Genomic DNA, 10,439 nt, shown 5'->3' on the forward strand with positions numbered 1-10,439 from the left:
TGTGTCAGAGGGTCCCACAACGCAGAGCGCCATCTAGCAAACAAAGGTAGCAACAATAATAGCGCGGAGGGTCTGAGACCGAGAGGGCTGCCTTTACGCACACGGCACACAGGGGCGCAGAGGGACGCCACAACAAAGCGCCGCGGTTTAGCGCTCGCAAACACTAAAAACTTTGTGTATCATGCGTGCCACGGCGCGGTCCCGGCCCCGGCCCCGCCGTGCCCGCTCCGCGAGCTCATCGTCTGCACAAGATTAACACGTGATTCCAGCACGAATCGGTGTATTATCGCCAGTGTTAGTTTTCCTTTTTTTTTCTTTCCCCAAAATGTTTCCACTGGATCAAAATTTTTTAATGAGCATCCGAGAGGGGGTCAAGACCGCAGACAGTGTAAACAGTGTTTTCAGTGGTCGAGCTTGGAAAAATGGGAGAACTTTTTTTTTCTTTTTTTTTTTTTTTAATGTCAGCGTGGGTGAGGAAGGGGAAAGGCGGCAGGTGACTCCCACCACTTGACGAAAATCAATCGATACTATCACTTTCAAGCGAGCTCCGTCACAGCGTTTTGCTGGGGATGTGTGTGTGTGTGCGTGTGTGTGGCACAAGCAAACAATACATCTTCTGTCGACCCATACCTGATTGCACTCATTTCATATCTATATATATAGTGTATATGATGCCCCGCCGCTGCTGAGAGGTGTTAAGAGCTGGGGTCTGACTAAATAAAAGGAAGGAGAAAGATGTGGAAGCGTGTGTGTGTGTGTGTGTGTGTGTGTGTGTGTGTGTGTGTAAAATGGTCAGTAATATGCCACCAACACTCTCATCTTCGCCCACTCGCAGCAATCTTCCCCTACTCATCCTCCCCGCAGCCATTATTTCATATACAAAGACACAACTAAAGTCGTCCCCCCCACCCTCCACCCTCTCTAACATCATCGCTGGTAATGATGGTGCAATAACAGCAATGGCAGTTATAGGCACATACAGCGTAAGCAGTAATAATGATGAGTAATAATGATAGCAGTGGTAAAAAAAAAAGAAAAAAGACAGAGCTGGATCGCGCGTGTAAAGGGGGCACGAGCACTATTAGTGCAGCAATCAATGGGGAGCTATATATCTCCAGCGATCGAGCTGCGTTCAAGCGACGGACTTCTCTTGTTATTGTTGATTTTTTTTTTTTTTTTTTTTTTTTTTTTAGTCCGGCGAACAAGTGTTTTTTTTTCTTTTTTTAATCTCATGCATCCACTGGAAAAGCTCGGGGATATTAATTTAATTAGTGCACCTACCCAGCTGAGCAATGGATGAGCAAAACGCATGTAAAAGAGGGGGGAAAAATGGTGTGTGTTTTAAGTTTTTGGGGGAAATATCATAAATCCACACATTTCGACACGTCGACTTAAGCGCGACTTTGACGCGTAATAACGCTAAAGACAACCTGTGAGTGATTAGTCCGGGAGCTCTGTGCGGTGATATATGAACCGAGGTGTCAGGGGCAAAAATTCTCATATTCGTTATCTTGTCATTCGTCCCCTCGACAACCAGCAATTTGTGACAATTTTCACTCGGTTAAAGGCGTCCAATAATCCCCTTCCCCCCCCCACACCAGCCCCCGACAACACACACACACACACACACACACACACACACACACACACACACACACACACACACACACACACACACACACACAGCCTGCTGCATACTGAAAATAAAGTTTACCCTGCATGGGCACACCTATAACTAGGCCACTAATATAGTTTTAGGAATAATTATAATGGAATTGTGGCTCCTTCCTCTGCAGTGCACCTCACCTAATTTTATTACATACACATAATGATGAAGTGATAAATGTGAAACGTGTGTGTGTGTGTGTGTTTGTGTGTGTGTGGACGCGCACGGCGGTTGGTAGCTGTGGCCCCCTTGCAGTAAATTGGGGTGTATGCGCGGCAGGAGAGTGCATTAATTGATTTATTAATTAATGTGAGAATACATCTGCAGTTTTTTTTTCTTTATTAGTTATTATGGCATGATTCTGCCTCTGTGTGATGTTGTTTACATGATCTGCTGACTGTACTGAGTGTGATCAGCATGGGTGATGTATGACATAAAAAAAAAACCCTGATGAATTTAGATCCTGAAATACATTTGTTTTTTAAAGTATACAGACTGAATAAAAAACATCTCCTAACAACACTGCATGTCCTCCCCTGTGCTAGGCAGCTGCAGTATATAGCATAGATGCCATTATAATCATACTCTTCCCCCTTTTTTTCCCTTTATTTTTCCCCTCAGAGGTAAATCCTTGATATTCTGCACGATTACCAAAATTGTCCTGTAAAGCCTAGTAATCAGAAAATTATAGGCTCGCTCCGTGGCAAAGCCTCATTTTTGGTGCTATAAAAATCTCCTCAGCATTATGGTTCTGTACACAATCCCGCGAGATTACACGAAATGCTCCCACATCAGCGGCATTAAAGGAACTTCTTGACAACCGCGCTGGCCTTCCTCTTTGAATTGATCCATTATTTTATTTGCACAAATCAGAGGGAGCGAGCACTATGGGAGGACCTTGAAAAAGCCCTTCTTTTGTGCACCTAAACCTCTCTGATCCACATGTCTTCTTCCTGCTGCATGTTCTGCAGGCCGTGCCACAGTACTGACACCCCACCTTCCGCCTGCGTGGAAAGGAAAGAGTGAAGATGTGACGGGGCGCATTTGAAGTATATGACGAGCTTTGTGGTCCACTCCTTTTCATTCCCCTGCCTCAAATATACGCCCGCTTTCAAATAAGCCTCTTTGGCAATCCCATGCCGACCCCCCCAACACACACACCCCCTGCCACCTTGACATGAATGGGCGACTGACCTTTAGGGCCGTGTCCACTCTGCGGTCCAGTTTTATCCAAATAAGCCTTCTTCCCCCACCCTGCCTCATACGGTGCCAGCAATTCTTTACTGATATCATCAGCGGATGCAAATGAATTTGGACGGTGTAAGGGGGGGGGGGGTTGTTGAGAGGAGGGGGTGGTGTTTGTGGTGTAGTCATGGACAAAATACCACACTGGCTGCAGAATGCTGCATGTGGAGAGATGGGAATATTGAATACCCCGCCACCAGAAGCCTCCCCGAATTCAATATTGCAGAAAAAGAAAAAAAATACACACACATACACACACACACACACACACACACACACACACACTCCTATTTCAGAAATATTGGCTGTGAAATACCACCGAGCAAAAAAAAAAAAAAAAAGAAAGAAAAAAAGAAAAAAAAATCGTCATTCAAATGAGATGCGTTTATTTCTGCATGGCCTTTGAAGAGAGGAGAGGGGTCGTGTCACTCAAGAGAAGGAAAGGGCCACTCCGTAACACCCCCCCCCCCCCCCTTTTTTTGCTCTCCCTCTCTCAAACCCTTCCCTTCCCCTCTTCTTCTTCTCTCACTCCGACCGACCCCCACTCACTCTTCCCCCACCTCGCACACGCGCGCACGCACGCACATTTTCACTATAGCACGCTGGCTTTGGGGGCGACACAGAGCCTAGATTAGAGCTTTGCTCCTTTAACAAGGGAGAGGAGGCACTTCTATAATCACAGCGGCGGTATGTGGGGCCACAAAGAGTTTGCAACCACAGGGCGACCGGTCTTCTGTAGAGTGGTCCAAGCCGTGGGCAAGCCAGAGCAATGCTCCATCCAACGTATTACTAGGATCAAAACTCAGTGGTGATAGTGCGTGAAGAGGTTATTAACCCACGGAGCACAGCAAAAAAAAAAAGAAAAAAAAAAAAGAAAAAAAAAGACCACTTCTGAATCGCCACTAAGCGTGGCCCTGGCACCGCCTGACTTAAGACAATTCACCGCGTTAACATGACCAGAGCGCGGCGAGGATGATCAAGTCATTATTTAGTATGTGAGGGGGAGAGAGAGAGCGACGCATCCCCCATGTTGACGATTTAAGAGTGTGTTACTGCACGACCCCCCCCCAACCCACCACCACCACCACCACACACACGCACACACCCCTCCCTCACAGCAGTGCAACATGGACATACAAATATGATGGATGGTGCTGAGTAAGATGGAAAAAAAAGACATGTATTTATCAACATGTCCTCTGAGGTGGGAGAGAGAGAGAGAGAGAGAGAGCACCAACCACGGAGACTAAAGGGAGTCAATGGGAAACCTTACCAGTGTAAGGAGCGGTTCCCCGGGTGGCATAGATGAAAAATACCCTTCAATGCATCGTTTCAGTCAATCATAATAGACCCACAGCAGCCTCTCTGAGCAATCCAGGTAAACACAGAGCAGCAACATGAGCTGCTGCGACTTGGACAGCAAAACAACCCATAACACAACTGACGACACACAGAGACAGGCAGGCAGACGGACAGACATATAGACAGATAGATTGATAATGTCTAAATGCTTTTTAGCCCACAGATGAATATTCGTCACGCTTTAGTTTAGACAAACAGATGTAAACTAATCACATTAGTTCATGATTCCATTTTTCCCCCGTCCTCCTGTAATTTCACATAACTACTTTATGGGTGTCTGCACAACTGCACTCAGATAAAACAACAAACAAAAAAACAACTAAAAGCAACTAAAAACTACAGAATGAATCCTCACACAGAGGCTTTTACCTCGCCATGGTAAAGCTGCTATAGTAATGAAAGCATAAACGGAATTAGCCCATAGTCACATTCACACGTGTTTAGTGGAGAGGTTGGATACCTGCTGGAAAAAAAAAGCTCGCCAATCTTTTGTCAGTGGATAATATGGCAGAGGACTACTGAGGCTATAGGCTCAGTGGATTATATCTTTACAAGCATTATTCTGCCTGAGTGACTGGCTGGAGAGAGAGAGAGCGAGAGAGGGAGGAAAAAGCCGCACAGGCTACAACAAAGATTGGTCAGGCATGAATGCGGCCTGTGTGTTTTGTCTCCATAACATATTAATCCATCAAACCATGAAATGGAGCTCTATACTTTAATGAGATTCTTTTTTTTTGTTTTTTTTTTTTAAACTTTTATTTAAGAGTTTAAAAAACTTAACGTACAAATTAAAGCATATATCACTAATGGTCCAAACTTTTCTTTTTCTTTTACGATATGCATCTTTTCATTTATTTGTTTGTTTGTTTGTTTGTTTTGCATATAATGCTTATTTGGGTCAACAATACATTCTGTCCCAGCGCTGATGTAATTGCAACAACAAAACAAAAAAAAAGAAAAAAAGAAAAAGAAAAAGAAAAAAAAAATGAGGAGCTCGCTGACTGCGGTGGCACAGTCACACACCATCTGGAGTGTATTAGAAAAGAGAAGCCGTAAATATTGCTGGAAAGCCCGGGCGTTATCAGGTATGTAAGCCCGGGCCTTGCTGCTTGGCCTCCCATATGTTGACATAATCAGACTGTTGGGATGTCTATTAAAAAATATATCTGAAAATTAATAAATGAACACAGTGATTCAATTCAGTTTGTGCGCGCGCTCGGGTCTCCCATCGACTTCCCAGCGTTGGGTAGTGTTTACATTTTTTCAGAGGGTGGATTATTATGGGATGGAAGTGCCGCAGGGGTGCTGGTGGGATGTTATCGCAGCAGTTGTGCGCGTGTTTGGACCTCGAAGCAACAGGTTGACCGGCTCCAGCCTCCAAACTTTTTCACTCGGGAGCTCTCACGGGTTTAACAGCTAATTACTAAAGGCGCGCTGTCATTAATGGGTCGCTGTGTCTTTCCGGCGTCACGTCTGGGCGTTGGGAAACAGCCACACATCCTCTCCAAAACTCGACACAATGAATTAGGAGTTCCTCTTGAGCTGCAAAACGCTCTGTTACATCCGTATCACGTATTTTCCTCCTTTCCCTCCCCCCCACACACTGTTGTGATCCATCCCCAATACATTTCTATATGTGCATGCGCACAACACACGCGCGTACAACCCATGTGTATGTGAACATATACTGTACATGCGTAAACACAGCAGTGAGAAAGCTGGCACTTCCCTCTGGAGTTCAGCGCCACGTGCTCATTAATTTTCTTGGTGATGACAAGCGCACACGCACGTATAGAGACACACAAACACAGACACACGTCCATCCTCTTTCACTTTTCACGTATGTGTAACCCTCCTCCCCCTTTTTTTACTCTCACACTTCTCCCTCTCTCTCTCCCTTTTTCTCACTTGCTCCCCCTGGCTTTATCCGTTTCACTTCGAGGAACACACAAGAACACTGTGCAAAACACACACACACACAGAGAGAGAGAGAGAGAGAGAGAGAGAGAGAGAGAGAGAGAGAGAGAGAGAGAGGAGAAGGAGAGATAGAGTGAGAGAGCGTCAAAATGAGCCTTACTTTTTTTTTCTTTTCCTGCCGTGAATCTTCATCCATCCGTCGTTGACAGAGCCTGACTTGATCCAGCCACTTCTTCCCCTCAGTGCTTAAAAAAATACTCTGTAGTAGCGCGGGGCGCTTTAATTAATATATTTCTGGGCTGTGTCCCGAACCCAGAAGCTTTAGAGAGGGAAGAGGAGTGCAGATTGAGACATATTGAGCCCGCTTTAAAAGGATCATTTCATCATGTGGGAGGTTGGGACACACAAAGTTTGGACCCGTGACTGGCATTCCGGAGAGACATGCATATTTTAAAACAACAAAGCAAGACAGAGACCGGGGGCCCCGGGGTGGGAGGGGAGAAAAAAACTTGGAAAGAAGTTACTATCAGATGAACAGCTGTCATTGTTGGGAAAGACTTGAGCGCATATTAAGATATAGTCATCTGAAAACAGGAGCTTGTCCGAATAATGTCATTGGAAATCTCTGTAACACTCAGTCAAGTCTTTAACGTTTTTAATTTATTCACTCAGACACATTCAACGCTTAAATTGTAAATTATTTAAATATTTGTTTCAAAACTCCACAAACTTTTCAGGAGAGTGTTTTTGCGCTTTCCAGTCTGTGTGTTCATTTCATTCCACATGCTGAACCTACGTGACAGTTTGAGTGGAAAACAAGTGGTTTTAAAAATACCAAATAAATAAATAAATAAATAAATAAAAACTTTCTGCAATTGTGTCACTAAATGGGACAAAGTGTCCAAAGCTGGGTGGTAAAAAAAATATGAACCTACTATTAAATAAAATCAATTATCAATCATTTACCTTCTCATACAGTCTGGAGATTTTAATTTTAATTTTTAATCCTCAATAAAAGCAGTCAAGGTTGCGATTTAAAACGTCCTCCACGTCTATTTTGTCGAGTCACACACAATTGTATCTCTCCCAAGTAAAGCCAGTGTGCTTAGCGCTGTCACTTCTGCACAGCTTTTACAACATCACTCCCCCTCTTTCTTTCTTTCTTTCTTTCTTTCTTTCTTTCTTTCTTTCTTTCTTTCTTTCTCTGCTTTACTGGACGTTTTTCTCTCTTGTGCACGGGGCTCCTTTCGTGCAAGAAAAAAAAAAGTGGAGAGGGCATAAATAAAAATGTGTTGGCTGTGACGAGAGATCTGTCCACTGGAAATGAAGGGCCAGGGGGAAGAAGACAAAGGGGGGAAAATGCATGCAGTGGTGTAGAGCTGGATATCTCTGTTAGTTGTCAGCGTTTAGTCCATGGCTGTGGAATGCTAATGAGTGAGGTCTCTCTCCCTTTTTTTTCTCCCTCTCTTTCTCAATCCCCCCCCTCCTCCTGTCCACCCCTCTCCCTGCCTCCCTCTCCCCCTCCCTCTCTCCCTCCCTCGCTCTCTCTCTCTTTCTCTCTCTCTCTCTCTCTCTCAGGGAGAAAAAGCGGATCGATAGCTGACCCGATGGTTTTGGCCAATGCTTTATTTATCTGGCCAGGCAATGATATTATCAGCCTTGAACGTTATATACAGCAAACGTCTTCCTAAATCAACACAAAGGGATCCGCTTACACAGCGATCCGGGCTTTTCTCACAACCACCTCTCTCCCTCTCCCTCTCCCTCTCCCTCTCTCGGCCAGTAGCGCGCGCACACACGCGTACGCACGCTGGTAGGTACACGCTTTTACGCACGGGCATGCAAAGAACGCGCCCGCACACATACATAGGGCGAGACCTCACACATATATAAAAATCCTGCTATTGCCTACACACAGTTTTGACAATCATGACCTAACTTGCGTGCACACATACACACACACACACACACGGGCGCGGGAGGCGTCCCCGGGAGCCGTCCCCTTATGTTACATTCACAACTAGGGATATTTTATACCCCGTAGGGCTGGATTTGAGCCATGGCTTAAAGGTTGCCTATGAGGTCCGCGGACAGATCTCAGAACGGCACAGTGTAATCATAAGATGTGCCTCTCTCTATTGACTGTGTACAGTCAATACAACAAGGAACACGGGCTGTTTGCTGAGAGACAGCGCAAACACCTCACGGGAATCCATTTAATTTTTGGACATTTGTCCTCACTGTGCCGTTCCCAGCCATTTTGCAAGCTTGCGTGAACGAGTTGCGTGGCAGACAAGGCGAGGCACTTGTCCTGTGTTGTCATCATTTTTACGCACAAGACAATATGAGAAATAAGCCGTGTCATACTTCAGAGGGCCCCCCATTCATACGCGCAGATGCTATTTGGAAATTGTTATTGTCTCAAACAACAGTATTTGTCAAATGTGACCGGGAAAACTAGGCTACTATAAGTGAAATGAAGTGACGTGTGACGCCAATAGGACATTTCCACCGCTGCATAAAAACCATTGGCTTGCACTGAGGGGTTTTGGAGAAATAGGTTCGCTGACAACTTAGGATAATAAATGTTTCGCTTTCAGACAGATATCTCAAACGTGAAATCGCACCCAGCTGCTTGTGTAAAGCAAACAAATAGCCCCCCGTGTTAGGAGTCCTCCACTTGTGGTTTGATGAATGAAACCAGACAAAGGTAAATGGTTATTTAACTCATTTCGTAGTAACACTCTGGTAACCGGAGTTTCCGAAATTACAGAGACACAAATGGGGCCCATAGTGTGCCACATATCCATCTCCCTTACCCACCGCAGCTACAGCCCAATCTGACAGTGCATGTGCTCCTCCTGTGCTGCACTTTTTATCCTGTCCTGTTATTTCATTTAATTCAAGCTCTAATAATGTTGCCATCGCAGCAGATGATAAGAGATTTACTGACAGACGTCTGTTTAAAAAAAAAAAAAAGTAATGAAAATATAGCTGACGTTCCAATCAAAATGTAATCTTTGAAGTGCTTAATAATAAACTAATTTGAGCCTCTGAGTCTAAAAAAAAAAAAAAAAAAAAAAACACTCCACGGCCCGAACAGTAAAATATCACTTTTCCTCGAGTCCTCGTGTGTTTTGCTTGTATTGCTTATACAGCAACGTTAATTAGGAACACATGCCACCATTTCATCTGTGTTTGAACTATTGCTTTATATAGCCTGTAGTGTAACAATTGTATAACCGAATGCTCTCAGCAAGAGGATAAAAGATAGTTACTCTGGAGGGATTTAGAATACATTATGTCGAGACAGCCAGCTGAAAGCTGCGTTTAATAACCCAGCAAACAATTTAGTCCACAGCTACATAAAACAGGGACGACCTGGACCGCTGCGATGGTCGTGGTGAACACCTATCCAGCCTCTTTTTATTTGTATTTCTTTTTTAACCCAAACATTTATTGTCAGATGCAGCCGATGAGAACGATTCTATGGATTTTTTTTTTAAAGGACAAACACGCTAAATAATTCCAGTGCGTCTGTAATTATCAGCTTTGTTAAGGCTGCGTTTTGGTGGTTGTTGGTTATGTGCGTCTTTTGTTCATTTTTTTGAGGGGGGTTAAACTCAGAACACTCTGCCTCTAGTACAGGGCATAAAAGGGAAAGGCCCCCACCAGCTCACCAAGTCTGCTGTTCCCACCTGACCTGAAGCTCCGTCAGAATCACATCCACAACCTGGAGAAATATCGCGTCTATGTTTAGCTTAGGCAACAACGAGGCGTCTGACAACTGACCCGGCGCCACAGACAGGTCGATCGGGAGCTAATAGGTACAATATGCCCGAACAGACATTAATCACGAGAGACGGAGAAAAAAAAAACAACTGAATCCCTGCGAGAGAGCATCTGAGGACAACCTAAAGCCTAACCTATAGCGTCCCTCCAGCACGAGCGCTGAATTAATTAATACCCCCCTTCATAGTGTAGCCTTTGAACGAGGCGGGCAACACAAACAAATATAACCAGTGACACAGACACCCCTCCCCCCAGTCCTATAAGGCAGATAGCGAATATGGCGAGATCAAATCCAGACATTGCAGCGCAGCTACACGCGAGCTTCTCCCGTCCTCCCTGTCCCCTCATAGCTGCCAGTCAGCAGATGAAGATGTGGGCAATATGGCACACAAGCAACACGTCTGATGATGATGAAGACGAGGAGGAGGAGGAGGAGGAGGGGGAGGAAGGGCTGGGG

This window comes from Acanthopagrus latus, chromosome 5 (genome assembly GCF_904848185.1).
Source record: "Acanthopagrus latus isolate v.2019 chromosome 5, fAcaLat1.1, whole genome shotgun sequence".
Lineage (NCBI taxonomy): Eukaryota > Metazoa > Chordata > Actinopteri > Spariformes > Sparidae > Acanthopagrus > Acanthopagrus latus.